At 44.0% G+C, this 15,554-nt stretch overlaps 1 protein-coding gene across 1 annotated transcript in view; it reads right to left on the minus strand.

Moving 5' to 3' along the window:
• Positions 1-15,554, minus strand: part of SLC7A11 (solute carrier family 7 member 11) — a 60,280-nt gene that overhangs the window by 14,123 nt on the left and 30,603 nt on the right. The window lies entirely within an intron of this gene.

Genomic DNA, 15,554 nt, shown 5'->3' on the forward strand with positions numbered 1-15,554 from the left:
AAAAAAAAAACAAAAAAACAAAAAACAAAAAACCACACCTCAGAAAGAATAAAACCCCCAAACTACAACCCAGGACTAGTCAGCAAGCACTATTCATTAAAAAGCCCACAGATCATAATTCACGCCTGGAGCGGCACAAGGGATGCTGTGACTTCTAAGTTCCTGAGCCTTCGTCTCCTGAGCGAAGCGGGCTGCTGCGTTCGCACACAGCCCTCCGAGTGCTGCTTATTAGGCACTGCTTTCGGTGGCAGATTTTAGACAAAAATGAAAGGCCAGTTTCAAGATTTCAGGAATAAGTAATACAATACGCTTCATTTCTCACTGACACCTCAGTTCAGATTTGCACTTGGTCCTCGAATCGTCTGAAAGCGCAGACAGACGGGTACAAACCGTATGTAAAACCACTAAGCCAGAGCTTTAATCGTGTCTTTTCTATCCACCCAATTTAAGAGGCAGTTCCCAGTTTGCAACAGGATACCATTATCAAACTCTCTGCTATGAACTACAGTCACTGCGCTGGAATAAAAACTGTAATGCCATTAGCATTAAGATTACCTCCTTTCCTTAGCGAATCACTGTACTAATCTTAGTAGTTTAGATATTCTCCTGGACTTCCAAATCTTCTCTCCAAATCAGGAAAAATCATACTTAAGTTCTATTCTCTGTTAAATTGCCTCTATTGCTGCAGATTTCACCTTTTCCCTTTTACATCCAATGAATCAAACGCAACGCAGGGTTTTAGCCCACCGATAAGCCATGTTTCTGGTGTAATGCAAATTCACAACTGCCACCCAGATAGCGGAGAGTTTTGGACTAGAGGGAATCAGAAAAACTTAAGGAAAAAAAAAATATTTTTCACTTTAAGACTTTGATTCATTGAAGCTAAAACTTTCGATGGGAAACCTGGTCATTTCAGTATGACACTTCTTGGGAAAAAAACCTTAGAACCAGGCAGAAATCTCATCCAACCAGTAAAGACCTTGGAATGACCAATGGCTTAAAAAACATAGCACTGTGTGTGCTCAGATACAATATTTTATTTACTTAAAGCAGGCCCAGGAGTTACATGGGAGTGGCTACTGATTACTGTAGGGCAGCGCTTTCCTTTTGCGTTTCATCTCAAGGTGAAATCTCAACAGATTTCAAAATCAAGAGAAACTACTTTCAAATTAGCTGTTTTTCTGGGTAGACCTTCAGGTGCTGACGTTAGTCCCAGACCCGCACAATGATTTGGAAGCGTCTTGTGCATTACTGCCAAGTTGCTGTTCGAGCAGGCTGCTCCTCGGGTAGAAGGGGAAGCCGCTGCCAGCAAAGTCTTTTGCAATATTCATCTCTTCTCCCAGAACTTTGAATAAAAACAGTATCAAAAGGAAAAAATTGGAGGAAACCAGAGTCAGGAAAATATTGACAATATAATTAAAAAGTCTTTATAAAATCAGATGAGAGACAATTAGGGCAGCTGCTAAGCATCTGAATGCTGATGAAAACTGAATTCAATCTCCTCACATTTTAAGATTTACCCATCCCTAGCCACTATTCAAAGCCAAATCTTCCCCTTCTGCCCTATATGCAAACACATTGTTATGAAGAATCATAACAGCTCAAACAAAGAACACATCTACCTTGTGCTTCCCAGAAAAAAAGTCACTGAAGAGTCTACCATCACAGAGAAATTCAGCATTAGCAATAGAGCTAGTCCATCCCATGGCTATACAGGGCTGAAACGCATTGCCAAGCTACACTGCATATGGCTTGGAAGCAAATTTCCTCCTTCTAGAGCCTGTAAAGGGCCCCGGAGCCAGGGCACAGGGTTCAGTTAATCAGGACATCCACTGGGTTTTGGATTTGACCTTCGGTGTTGCAGAATCATAGATCTTCTGGTAATCTGCTCTAGTACTGCACTACCTCCTACAAATATTTGTGAGAGAAAAAACACAGAGCAGACTGAGAAAGAGGAAGGATGGGGGGGAAAGAAAAAACTGAAAAAGGGGGGGGGGGAACGCAGACTGAGAACCCGGGGACAAGAGCAAGGTTTATAAATCAGCTGAAGAACATTCCCAGAAGCTCACACCCCAGTTTAATGACAACTTTTATAACGACAAACAGCCCGCGCTAAGAGCCGTGACCCCTGGGGGCTGTTCTTTCTATGAAACGAGAAGCACGCAGTCAACCACGCCACAACGCGTCAGCGGGTTCACACTGTCACCGCATCCCTTACTGCTTAGAGGCCATGCCCAAATCGTTTCCTTGCATCTGTATCAAAGCCAGGTTTTACAAATGCTCAGTCCAAATGCTGGGCTGCCCAGGGAAGTGGTCGAGTCCCCATCCCTGGGGGTATTTAAAAGCCGGGTAGACGAGGTGCTTAGGGACATGGTTTAGTGGTGGGATGGCAGGGTTAGGTTAAACGTTGGACTCGATGATCTTAAAGGTCTTTTCCAACCAAAGCGATTCTATGATTCTATAAGTCGACTGTCCCGGGTAAAGCTGCGCCAGTGGGACCCAGCTGGGAAACAGGGAAACATAAGTCCTAAACCCATTAATTAGTTATCGGTAAAGTTAGGTGAGATAAACCACATCTTGGTCCGAGTCGACTGTCCCGGGTAAAGCTGCACCAGTGGGACCCAGCCGGGAAACAGGGAAACATAAGTCCTAAACCAATTAATTAGTTATCGGTAAAGTTAGGTGAGATAAACCACATCTTTACAGTTCTATGGAAACTGTGAAAGATACTTTCTGTTACATTTGAATTTAAAAAAAAAAAAAAAAAGGAAAAAGGAAAAAGAAGAGAGGAAAAGTCCTAATTCCTTGACATGGTTTCCAGGCGAGGATTTGCTTAGTGCTCCTGAGCATGAGCCCGTATATGCTATATTTCTTTAGTACTTTGTCCCATCAGAACATGCAAGGGATTGTTTTTTAAATGATTCAAAACCTATTTTAAGATAGAATGGCTGGATAATGACTGTTCATGTGTTTAGATCTGCACTGAGTGATAGCAAATGTTCATTTTCTGTGTAAAGATATTATTGGAACGGAAAAGATGCTGAAAAAAGTAGTGTTTAACAGAACAATTCTCTCATCCCAATAAATGCCCAAGCATATAAAAATAGTACATTTTTAGAGTCTGTAACACTTTCTCTCACTGCCAGCAACAGAGGGAACTGTAAGATTTGTAGGTATGGTTTTCTACTAGGTTTGTGCTTGAGCATATTATATGCTGGTGGTAAAGAACACAGATCTCCATAACCATCATTCTTGAGATCTTCCATGATCTTGCATTTTCTTTTTTTAGACTGAATCTGAATTGTACCAAGAAGCTAAAAACTTGCTGCAAAGCTACTCAGAGCAGCATAATTGCGGATCCTAGGTTGAGAAGTCTCCACACGTGGAACGGTTCAGTGACTGTCGGGCAGATCACATGCAAAGTCAGTTTTGATGATTTCTTTCAGTAAGATCTAATTCTGATTAGTAAAATGTTAAACCGTAGGGTTCATATTTGCAGCAAGAAAAATCATTCCAGAGCTGCTTCTTGTCAATGTAAATGCAATCGTTAAACCATCTGTAACAGTTTAATCTTTTCCAAAAATTGATGTTTTCTCATAGGTAGGAGTATCTAACAGCTTTGAAAATCTGTTTTGTTTTACCCCCCGATGCCACCAAATTTCTCCTGCCTTACCCCCCCAGTCCCCCCCACACACCCACCCCATGGAGTTATTAACATGTATTTTTTCTGTTAGTTTCAGGATTGCTATGTATTGATTTCTTCTTTTCCCCCACCTTTTTCATAAATGTCTTTAAGAAAAAAAAAAAACAAAACAGTAAAAGTTTGATTTCTTTAAAAAAAACCCCAATGTGAAAATCACTTTCAGAAACAAGAACTGGCAATCTGTGCTTTATCTGTAGGCATCCTTTCCTAGTCATGGTAAGACTTTGATTTAGCATGGATTTGCCCAGCAGCTCATAGTTTACTGTACATTGTTTGTGATAGAAGGGCTAAAAAGTAATCTGTGCATTTCCAAACGTGAAACCTTGAATTACCAAGCTGTTACTCAACTGTTTGATGACAATCGCTATTTTGGGCAGTGGATTTAAAGGTGTCAAAGCTGTAAATAACAAAAGAGCGCAATGCAGTATGGAAGTCACCAGAAACAAGGTTCCTTCAACTTTCGTGGGCTGCCCCAAAAAGCATCAGAAGTCAGAGCTTGTCGATCAGTTGGGCTCTTCCACCCACAAACTATTTTATCTCTGTACTGACACATCCTCCCAAAATTGTCTGCGTACATAATAATCTGAAAAAACATAGCTTAGGGAGAGGGAAGTTGCTTCCTTGTAAGTTACGGTGAGAATATGGTAACGTTATGCTAAGATTTAAAAGGACGTTGTTAAGTACCACCTTAGGTTTTGCGCGGTGTTGTGAAACATTGGTGTATTTAAGCTAGATGGTGCCATGTCGAGTGTCACGTGTGCGTCGCACGTCATATGATTTGCATCGCGTACTTTTTAATTTGATGTTAAAGCTGTGGGATCAAGCAAGAGAAGAGAGCTCAGGCAGTCGATTTTGGAAAGTATTGTAAGGGGTTCTGCTGAGGTTTTTTACAACTTACAGGAAAAGGTACGTACGGTAAAGTTCACCTTGCTATGCATTTTCAGTTGCTTTCAATATAATATCCTTTTTTCTGTAAAGATTTCTTTTAAAGCTTGGGCAAATCCCACAGCTGCTATTTAAGTATATGAACCTACCTATAATTAGTTGCAAATCTGACACACAGAAACTTACGGAGTGTTTACTTACTGTACGCCTCCCAGGACAGAATCAAAGCCAGGAATAGAGAGGCAAAAGGGATGGGAATCATCACAGCACCTCTCAAACCCACGTATTTGTAAATGTTAATAGAGATCTCAGCCGTGAGCTATTATTATTTTGTTTACCGTGGCGAAGGTCCTCCTCGGCAGATCAGGGCTTCTCCCCTTCCACTGCCTCCCAATACATTCCAGCCTCCTGTTCCAGACCAGAGCTGCTACCTGTGGGCTTGCACCTCAGACACTATTTAATTACGTGACTTCTCTTCATCTTCTTTTGATTGTGATTTGCCAGGGAGAAATGAAAAAAATGGAAAGACTGGCTACTAAGCTGCGCTCTCATTTATGCCACTGCACGCTCCAGGGCCGTTGCTGCTGGAGCGAGCGTTGAAGGGCTCCCTTCTCCACTTTGATGCCTGGGTTCTGTACCTCTGGCGTCTGCAGAGGCACGGCAGCACGACATGGGGGTAAGAGAGTGAAGAATCAGGCCACAGCTTGCATTTAAAAACCTCCTTGCTTTCTATCACCTAGCAAGAGAAGAAAAAGAGCTTCTGCCATGCCCAATTATTTGTTTTCTTCCTGATGTTTGCTTGACTGTGCTGCTTTGGTTTATAATTGCTTACCATTGATAAAAGGGCTCTTCTATGGCCAACTGACTTTAAAGGGTCAAACGGCGTTACAAGTGTGCTGGGAAGGGCGGTGGCTTTTATTAACTTCTCAGGTGTTTTCAATACCCTTTCCAGCAGGCTTTCCTAAAAAGTGGATTAGCATAAATACTCTCTTAGCTAAAACTTAAGACCTAGAATCATAGAATCGAATCATAGAATCGTTTAGGTTGGAAAAGACCTTTCAGATCATCAAGTCCAACCACTAACCTAACCCTGCCATCCCACCACTAAACCATGTCCCTAAGCACCTCGTCTGCCCGGCTTCTGAATACCTCCAGGGAAAGAAAGGTACCAATTGCACTGTTCTTCCAGCAGAAGCAGATCTGTCAACAGCCCTGGAGAGACTGAGGACAACTGTTAGGCTCACAAGGTGATTTGCTTTATTTTAATAGATATTTGAACCTGGCTGCGGTCACATCGTGTACCATCTCAGGCTGGCAAGCCAAATCTCACCAGAGTGCCGAATTCATTTACATCTTAGGCCTAACCTCAATCTGTTAAGCCACTGCCTTCTGCAAAACACCTCTCTTTGAAGAGCAGAATGGTTGCCTCCAAAATTTGAACTGCCATCTAGAGACCTCTCACATTCAAGCAAGATCCTGAATCTTTTCACACAGAGCAGGTAGCATCCCTAGCACTCCCAAAGAAAACTAAGCCCAGACAGCAGATATTACAGATCACAGCTAAATCCACAACGGACTTTTGAGGTTACAACACTAAATATTAGTCACACTGCCTCTGGTTAACCATGCACGTTTCTTGTACAGCAAGTGCATCAGCACTGTTAGGAGCCAGAAAGCGAGCACGAGAGGCCGTACACAGAGTTGCTGAAATAATATGAAATGCAAGTAAAATGGGGGCTTATTTTTAAAAAATATATCTCAAAACCAAAAAATGGAACACAGACTTGAAACATAAGATATAAATCATCCGCTGTGACTTCTCAGTCAACTCTTTGATAAAACATTCCCATATGTCCATCAAGTGCCAGTACCCAACATCTCCATGTTACCCCATTTGCAAACCTACTGTACAAAGTTTATGACCGTTTCCAGAGACATATGAAGAATCAGACCTGACTTTTATTTTGCACTGTAACGACCCCAAGTCGCATCCCTCCTGAGAACCTAAAGGTCCCAAGGACCCGAGCTGGCTTTTGTTTCCCCTTGTAATAGTCAGGCCTAGCCATCCCTGCATGGAGCTAGGCTTGCCTGGGGAACTCAGGTGCGCTTGCCCTCAGAGAGGCAAGGGGGCTTAACTGGAGAAAAGCCAGGTGCCCGGAGACATGGACAGCAGCTGAGCAGGATCTCTAGCAGAGGATCTGCATTTAGCATTTTAGAACCTAAAATGACAGAGAAGATGCTTGGATGAAGATGCTCATTTATCTAGGGTATTGCAATTAAGGCATGGTTTAGGCTAGACCTGTAATTAAAACAGTCTGCCACTCCATTCACAAAAGCTTGCCTTTTAAAAAGCAGCATAGTCTAAATTCAGAGGATTCAAACACAAATATATCGTCACTGGGTTTGATGAATATCTTGAATGCTTCTACCTAACACCAGCGTTTTGGCACCCTCCCTTCATTTCATTTGTGGGAAACTTTCAGGTACCCCAGGAAGTTTGTGACCTTTTCCACTAGCGACACGAAAACTCGGATTTGACTTTGATAGCCTAGCTCCTGCTCAACCAGGAGATGAAGGGAGCACCTCTGCTCTTTCACAAGCTCCAGCATTTTATTTTCTTCTGAGGCCTATTTACTGGAAGTGCTTACAGCACTGCCAGTAGCGTAGATTATGGTGAGAAGCAACAGTAAATCACCGTGCTTGCTTGGAGGCAAGGAAGCTATAACCACAAACCTGACGCGGGGCTGTAAAAACAAAACACCTGCCTGCATCAAGCTCAGGGAGGGGAACGAAGGGGAGCAGGGCAGAGGCAGGATTCGAAGCGCTCCCTCCGAGCTGCCTTATCCAGCATGGGATCGCGGGTCTGACTTCCTTTGAACGGCTCTGCATGGGCACAAACCTCACTGCCCTACTTAAAATAAATGTAAAAAGAAGGGTGTGATGTAATGGCGTACTAAAAGTAGTTTTGTTTATTAGAGGAGGCTCTCCTGGGAATTTGAAATTATTCATTCCTTGACCACCTGATTTCTGAACAGGGTCCGCTTTCCCCAGGCAGAATCCCTTTTCGTGGGAAAGACGGAGTCTCCTGAAGTTCCCCGCAGACTTACAAGCAGGCAGAGCTGCCGTCCTGCGCGGCTGCGTTCCCATGAAGCACAAAGAGAGCGGTCGGCAGAGCACTGGCAGCAGTCAGAGAGAATATTTAGCAGTATAAACAAGGGAACCTGAGGTGGGAAATGAGCGGATCAGGCCTCGCGGGCGGGAAACCTAAGCCAGCAGGCAGCGGCTACGGCATAACAATAACGTCATGGCCGGGGAAAGAGATTACAGTGGTTACAAAAGGAATCCCACTAAAAACCGTGCTGCCTGTCGCAGCACCCTTCCCACGCCACCGCAGGTACCGGAGCGTTTGCAGGCAGCAGGGCAGGGGTGGGAGTGGAGCCCTGCCTCGATCCGTACGCATTTCTACCGTCTATACTGAGGACATACGTTTCTGATTTATGGCACAGCAAATGGCAAAGCGACACTTTGAGTAATGCAAGGGAGCGGGCTGGCGAGGCTGCTATCATTCCCAAAATGAGCCGCTCAAGTTCAGAGCCTGGGAACAAGCAGCCTGAATACAAAACACCTCGCTCAGCTCCGGCGGAGGGTACAGGAGGGAACGCCGCCCCCTCGGCCCCACGGCTGAACTTTTTAGGAAGCATCGCTGGTAGCATATTAATGACTGCTTACGGCAACAAGGGAAGGCAAACGCTTAGGTGCGCAGAAGGACGGAGGGAGGAGCGTGTGTCTGTGTGTATGTGCACATAAAAGGAGTCAGATTTTTCATACTTGTTAAATTCCTTGACATTTAATTTTGAGCAGGAGAGTTTCCACAATGCCAAGGATCATAAAGGAACAATTTGCTGCTGTATGTTACCATTGATATTTCGGCATGAATGAAAATTGCACCATTCGGTGATGAAAAGAACAGCTACTTGTAATAAGGAGCACCATGGAAACTGAAATATCATTTACCAAGAAAGGCTCTTCTGAAGGAATTCAAAATGAGAAAAATGGTAACTGTGGGAGCCTTGAAGCATTAGCATTTTAAAAGATATGAAAGGCTTTTAAATGAAATTAAAAGGAGATGTCTTAACAATACTGCGCTGCCATGAAGGGGGCTGTCCAGCAGATAAATAGTTTTCTCTGCAAAAAGCAAGGGAATAAGGCTCTTGCTAAAGACAGCCTAGCAAACTGGCTACAGGTGTGGGCCAGCCCTTAGAGCACACTGAAATAACTCTGTAAGAAATGACTAAGTTGTGACACAGAGGAGAAATCCAGAAAACTCCAAGGGTGAGCTGAAATACGCCTTTGTAGAGTGCAGTAACTGGAGGCGCTTGAATGGAGTTCAGGTGGGAATATCAACTTTTTCTATTTTATTACCTTCAGTGCTTTGAGAAAGGAAATATAAGCTGAAATCCTCTCTCACTAAAACTTCATAATACCCTAATACTTGAACTACAGTCACATGCATAGAAGAGCACATCTTTTTGATGAAGTGATGTCATGAAGAAAAAATATACCAAACTTCCAAAACCACCAGTAAGGCTGGCTTTTCCTTTTCCTGTGCCCAAGCTGAGAAATCTTAAACATAACCCTTAGAGAGTTATTACTGAAATCCTTCTGCAAATCAAGTTCCTTCCAGTTTGGATAGTGACATGAAAGAGCCAGGGTTATTAACCTTTTGCAATTATTTAGGACAGTTAAGGGCAACGAGACTTAGGATTTTAAGACTGACTTTGCAATTGTACACTGTTCAGTGTACCCTCTGTCAACGATGCGCTACTCTTCCACGCTAAAATCTTAAAATGAAAGCTATAGTGACGGTTTATACAGAACTTACTGCACTGGCTCTCATTCCTACTCAAAACCAACCTATTAAAAACCATGGACTGGTGCCATCAAAAAGCCCTGGCACTCACTAGCACACTGCCCGGTATCAGCCTCCCTGGCATCTGCACCTGAAAGTAAGCCTGGAGAAAACACCAGCTCCGTGGAACGGGACAAATTTATGAGTTTGTTCAGCAAAAGTGCTTGCAAGGCTTGTTGCAATAACCAAAATAAGCACAAAGCAGATGGCAGGATTTGGGCCACCGTGGGGGAAATTATTTTCTTAGGAGCAGAGAAAATATGCAATTCATTATGCTCCAGGGTAGTTCCTCTAGGGCAGCATCCTGACTCTGATAGCGGTCAATACCATGACCAGGTAGCCAACGTTTGGGATCTACTTGCGCCTGGGATGACCTGCAACTAAGAAAAAGACTCTCCCCATGGCCTTCACAAGCACCAAGCAAGAATCCTAAAGTGATTCTGCTGATTTTTCATGTATATAGAAATATGTTGTTCTTAGACCCACAAGAACCTCATCCTCCAGTGAAGTTTTGGCCAAGGGAATTTCATGGTCTTTTATGGTCTTTGTGGATAAATCTTTACTTTTTTCTGGTTCTGCTTAGCAGCTGTATTTTTCCTGTAATAAACAGATACGAAAAAATTGAAGCGCCTGTCATTCCCTCACTGTAGGATGAATCTAATTCTTCTTTTCTCTAAAACAACCCCACACAGAAGTTAAATCTCTTGTCAGACTAGAGTGCTCCTATTCTCTATCCATTCTCATGATCTATGGAGGAGGTCTCTCCATTGCCGTTAGACCTTCTCAAATTATGATATCAAAGCTACTCTTCTAAGGGACATTTCATTCCATCATACTTTGAAAAATTAAATACTGTTATTATATAGTCCATTTTTTTGCAATGAACAGAACATAACGACAAGGTGAAGATGCAAATAACAGTGCTTGCTCAACAACAAGTGTTACAAGTGAATGAGGATTGACATAATAGACCACAGCAGTGCAACTTGTAAAACGCAGATTATTCACTTCACAGCTTCTCTGGAGCCATTATAATCTTATATAAATCCTCTTAGCGTACAGTTCGTGGATATAGGCTGTACTGTAATTTAAATGATTGAAAACCCTTACGGGTTGTTAGTTAACAACATTCTTTTCTTAAATAAAATATCACTGTCACTGTGTATTTGAAATTCCAACACACTCACAACCAAATATCAAAGTATAAACTAGACTGTAAGCGACCCGCTTCCAAAACACTGGTAAACCCCTAAGCACACACAGAAAACAGCTGCCACGTAGGGCAGGGGTGTGCAGGGGAACAGGACTCTGAGCACTCGCTGGCTGAGAAGAACCCACAGCTTCCTCCGATGGAAATTCTGCAATCACACAGAAAGGGATAAGCTCATCTGCAGGAAAGATGCACAAAGCCAAATTTTCTTGGTTTGGTACGACTGTTACACACCTTAAATACAAGTCAGCAACTTCACTACTTATTAAAGCTGAACAATCAAATAAGTCAGCCCCACTGTGTGCCTCATTCAAAAAGACACTGTGAAAGCTGAGTAAGTCATTCTGCTAGCCGAACCAAGTGGAATATATTCCTTTTCTTGTGTAGGATACTACCATTGCTATTGATATTTTGAGCATGCTGTTCTAAAGGATAGGTACTCTCGATGACACGGCACGTGTTAATAACTGTTTGTACAGTTATAAAACTTTGATCTGATGCATGTGAGTACAACAAGGAACATACTACCCTTGCAATCTTAATAGTCCATCCCTTCATTTGTGTTTTATTCTCCCGTTTTGTATTTTACACCAGTAAAAACTGCTATCTCACTTTCTCTGTCAGTTAGTCGCCAGCATCAGCCTAGAGAAGTTTTAGATGGCACTCTAATAAAAGGTTGCATGCAAGATGATGCTGCTGCAGCTTCTGGCATAGCGTTGCGCTCACCTAACACTGGCTTAGCACTCTGCATTTCATTGTTTTTGAGGCTCAGTATTAAAGGCAAACGGAAACAAGTGGGGGCACAAAGAGGCTCATCCTCTTCGGCAGCCAGGAGAGGATGCACCAGGGTACAGAGCAGAACGTCGCCCTGTGAACTGAACTGGCAGTCTCTGCCATACATAACTGCCTATAGGTAGTGGGTGTTGCCTTGCTTTTACAAATAACAGGAAAGACAGTGGTGAGGCTCCTCTTTTTTCTGTACGCAGGACGTAACCGACACTGACAGTACCCACGAGCAAAGGCTGCCCCATGCCTATGCAATTTCATAAGGATTTTCTTGGCTTCTACTGGGTTCTACAGTGAGATTTCAGTGCTATGCAAAACCCAGATTTAAATCTCAGATCAAAACTCAAAGGCAAGTGCTCAGAATCTCCTCTCCCACGGCTAACACCGTTGGTAAATAAGGAAATAAAAGCACCGGCGTCAGAGGAAACCAGTCTCCTCTTTCAAAGTGGGAAGGGGAACACCCAGGAGAGGTTTGCCTACGCCACAGAGCAGAACCAATGCCAAAAGTTGTCTAAACCGCGTGTGCTTTCTTTCGCAAAGAATGCAACCCCCCCCCAGAGCCCAAGGTGATAAATGTGGGGCGCCTTGGGGGGGCCGCAGGGACTGTGCTCTGTATCCAAAGGCAGACCCAGAGCTGCCTCCGGTGGAGGTGGGCTGTGCCTCCTCACCCAGTGCCTAGCCCAAGGCATGGCCGATAGGGGTGATCAGCCCGATGCAGTCAGGGTTCTCAGGCTTGCGTTAGCATACGAAGAGGCAAGGCATCATCGTTAAATGCAAAACTGCTTCTCAGCAATTCTTAGGTAGACAAAGCTTTTGCTGATTTGGCCGGGTACATTTGGCAAGAAGGACTCAGTGCCATGGCTGACCATGTAAGTGCACAGATACAGCTTTAGCTGATCCCTGCTTGGACAATTTTTTATTTTTTTGTCCTTATCTGGTGAGTTTACTCACTTTTCTCTCTACCACTAATGCGCTGCTGTCTCACCTTTTTTCCAGTAAATTCAGCCAGGCCACCTGCTTATGAACCACCAAAAAAGAATGAAAATACCTAATGAGAGCCTGGGACCTTCCCGGCAGCCAAGAGAAGAGCTAGCCCAACCCTGAGAGACCCATGATCTGTCCAGTAAAATACAGTATGTTTTACAGCTCTGCACCTTTAGCAGCACATCAGTCTGGCAAGACATTTTCATTCCTGCCCTGAATATTCTGCTGAGCAGCTCGGGCTCCCCATAAAGAGGATACGGTCACCCTTCTGCACAGGTACTGCTACGCCCCTCGGTGTGAGGGAAATAGATGTTAAAATAGCCTCCCCTGTATTTCGGATGGTGAAGATGAAGGAAAACGCAGGGCAGCGGAAACTTCGAAGGTTACATTGTTTTGTTGCTACATTACGTGAGCCTGCTGGTACAGCAGATTAGGATTTTGCCAACTACCCGGGGAGCCTGTGAATAAATGTTTGTTTTACTTCCTTAGCAGGGCTGATTCATAGTAACAATGATTCACATAAACAAACAAAAAAGGGAAGGAAAAAAAAAAAAAAAAAGGACAGCAAACATACCTTGCACTCAGCGGGTTATCGCATGGGCAAGCAAACCGAGGCAAGGGCTGGGAAGGAGCGACCCGCTCCGCAGCGATGCGAGGCTGGGCAGGGCAACCGAAGAGCCACCACAGAGACAGCCGGGGTGGCCACCACCCCAAGAAGAAGCCAGCACGTAGGCTTATCGTAGGCTTATCGCACCCTTACGCCTCGGAGCCACCAAAGCTGTGCGGAACTCGGAGCCAGAGGTACTGCCAGGCTCTCGGCGAGAGCCAGCCGGCTGCCATGACCCTGCGGGGCGCTGGGCACCCCAGGGAGACCCCTGCACCGCCGAGGAGGAGGAGGGAGGGCAGGAAGCTCCAGCTGAGTTCCCTGAATTTTGTTGCCTTGAAAGAGGTGTCACGGGCTTGGCAGAGGATGAGAAACCCGGCTAAGGGTTTGCTTCTGAAGCGTCCACTTCCATGTAGATGTTTGCCTCTCCATCTATGCTCTGGGCAGTAAGTGAATCCGTACACGGTCACGACACCTTACATCATCAGCATTAAATTGACAAAGGCAGTCACTTGTAAAAAGTCAAAATGTGGAAATATCACAGAATCGTTTAGGTTGGAAAAGACCTTTCAGATCATCAAGTCCAACCATTAACCTAACCCTGCCATCCCACCACTAAACCATGTCCCTAAGCACCTCGTCTGCCCGGCTTTTAAATACCCCCAGGGATGGGCACTCGACCACTTCCCTGGGCAGCCCATTCCAATGTTTAACAACGCTTTCCATGAATAAATTTTTCCTAATGTCCAACCTAAGCCTGCCCTGGCACAACTTCTGACCATTTCCCCTCGGTCCTATCACCTGTCACCTGGGAGAAGAGACCAACCCCCACCTCACTACACCCGGTCAGAGATCCTCATCTCCTGCAGAAGAGATTAGCCCAGACCCCCTTTCTCCACTACTCTTGGATCAGAAAAAAATAAGGCTGTGCATCACGGCAGCCCACTCCTCCGCCTGTCCACATCCTGCCCTCAGGAACCTCTCTCCCCCAGCAGACACCTCCCCTTCCACGGGAGCCTGCCCCAGGGATACATTTTCACAACTATGAGTAATCTTCAAATAGTTTTGAGCATCTCCAGAATTCCAAGATATTTCATTCAGTCGTTCTCACTTCAAGTTGGGCCTTTTATCTTAAACCACAGAGCCTACGTAAACAGAAACAAACGTTCCAAAGCAATGGCTTCTGAAGCACTGCCTTAACTTAGATGCTGTCTTCACGGAGAGACCATCAGGCAGGCAGCCCCGCTCTCCCATCTCCTCCCTCCTGACAGCAGCCACAGGAACAGAACCTCCACTCACCCCATCTCCTGGAATATATCAGCATGCTGCTATGGCCTCTGCCTTTGCAATTTATCTTTGCCCCTCTCTTTTTCCTTCCATCCTCCAGCTATGCTGAATATCTTTGATTTTTCAGGTAGCTGACTACCTTCCTGATTTCTGTGCTAACATCTCTGCAATATCTTTATTACATTCTCGAGATGTAAAAGGAATTGGAATCGGATCCTGTATCAGACAATTAGGAGAAAAAGAATAGCGATAGCACTATTAATTTCAATACACATATCCACAGCTAAAACCCAGCACAGCAATACCCATCTAACCCTGAACCTCGAGCATTCATTTTTGTTCTTCCATTTTTCTCCTCACTCTTCCTTAAACACCCGTGCTAGGCATGTGCTGAAAGTTAACTTGGACTGTATGTAATAACAAATACTACAAAAATCAAACAGAACAAATAGATAAAGACAACTACCTTTTTTTTTTTTTTTAATAGGATTCCCTCAAAGCTTAGGTAGGAAATCTTCATTTCCTAGTCCTGAATATTTCCATGGCCATCAGCTCAACTTTTGTGTGAGTAGGAGCATTTTATACAAGGAAAACAAATGTTAGAAGAGGTAATTGTACAAGTGACCTTGCCTTTCTTCATTTGATCGTGACTTATTAGTCTCCTCAACTGTTATTTTATGAGACATCCTTATTGTCTTAATTAATGATCAAGGTACATCTCTGAAGCCTTCACAGACACTATAGATTACATCAGTCTCTTTTCTAATTTACACATATTGACTGGCATATCGGTTTAAGCCCTGTGACAGGTAACTCTTCACCACAGTCAATTTCTAAAGAGGACATCATGGGGTTTTTTGGTGGGGCATTTTTTTTTTTTTTTTTGCATTAAAATAGAAAGATAATAAAGTGGCAGTAGGAGATAGAAAGACTGGAAGTCAGCTGAGCCGATTCAAATGCTAAATTGGTGTTTAGAAAGCAGCTGACAGCGACAGAGACATTGGTGCCTGAAAACTGCGCCCGATGATGGGCTCGCTCTGTCGCGGTGTGGAATTGCACCACAGGACTCGGCACAAGGGAAAGGTAAAAAGAAATAACAACATATGTTGAACGTGTGTCATGTATACATTCCTGAACATTACAGATTGCGATAGCATCCATTAGGTCAGTCCCCAGCTAAACACAT

This window comes from Egretta garzetta, unplaced genomic scaffold (genome assembly GCF_000687185.1).
Source record: "Egretta garzetta isolate BGI_Z169 unplaced genomic scaffold, ASM68718v1 scaffold302, whole genome shotgun sequence".
Classification (NCBI taxonomy): Eukaryota; Metazoa; Chordata; class Aves; order Pelecaniformes; family Ardeidae; genus Egretta; species Egretta garzetta.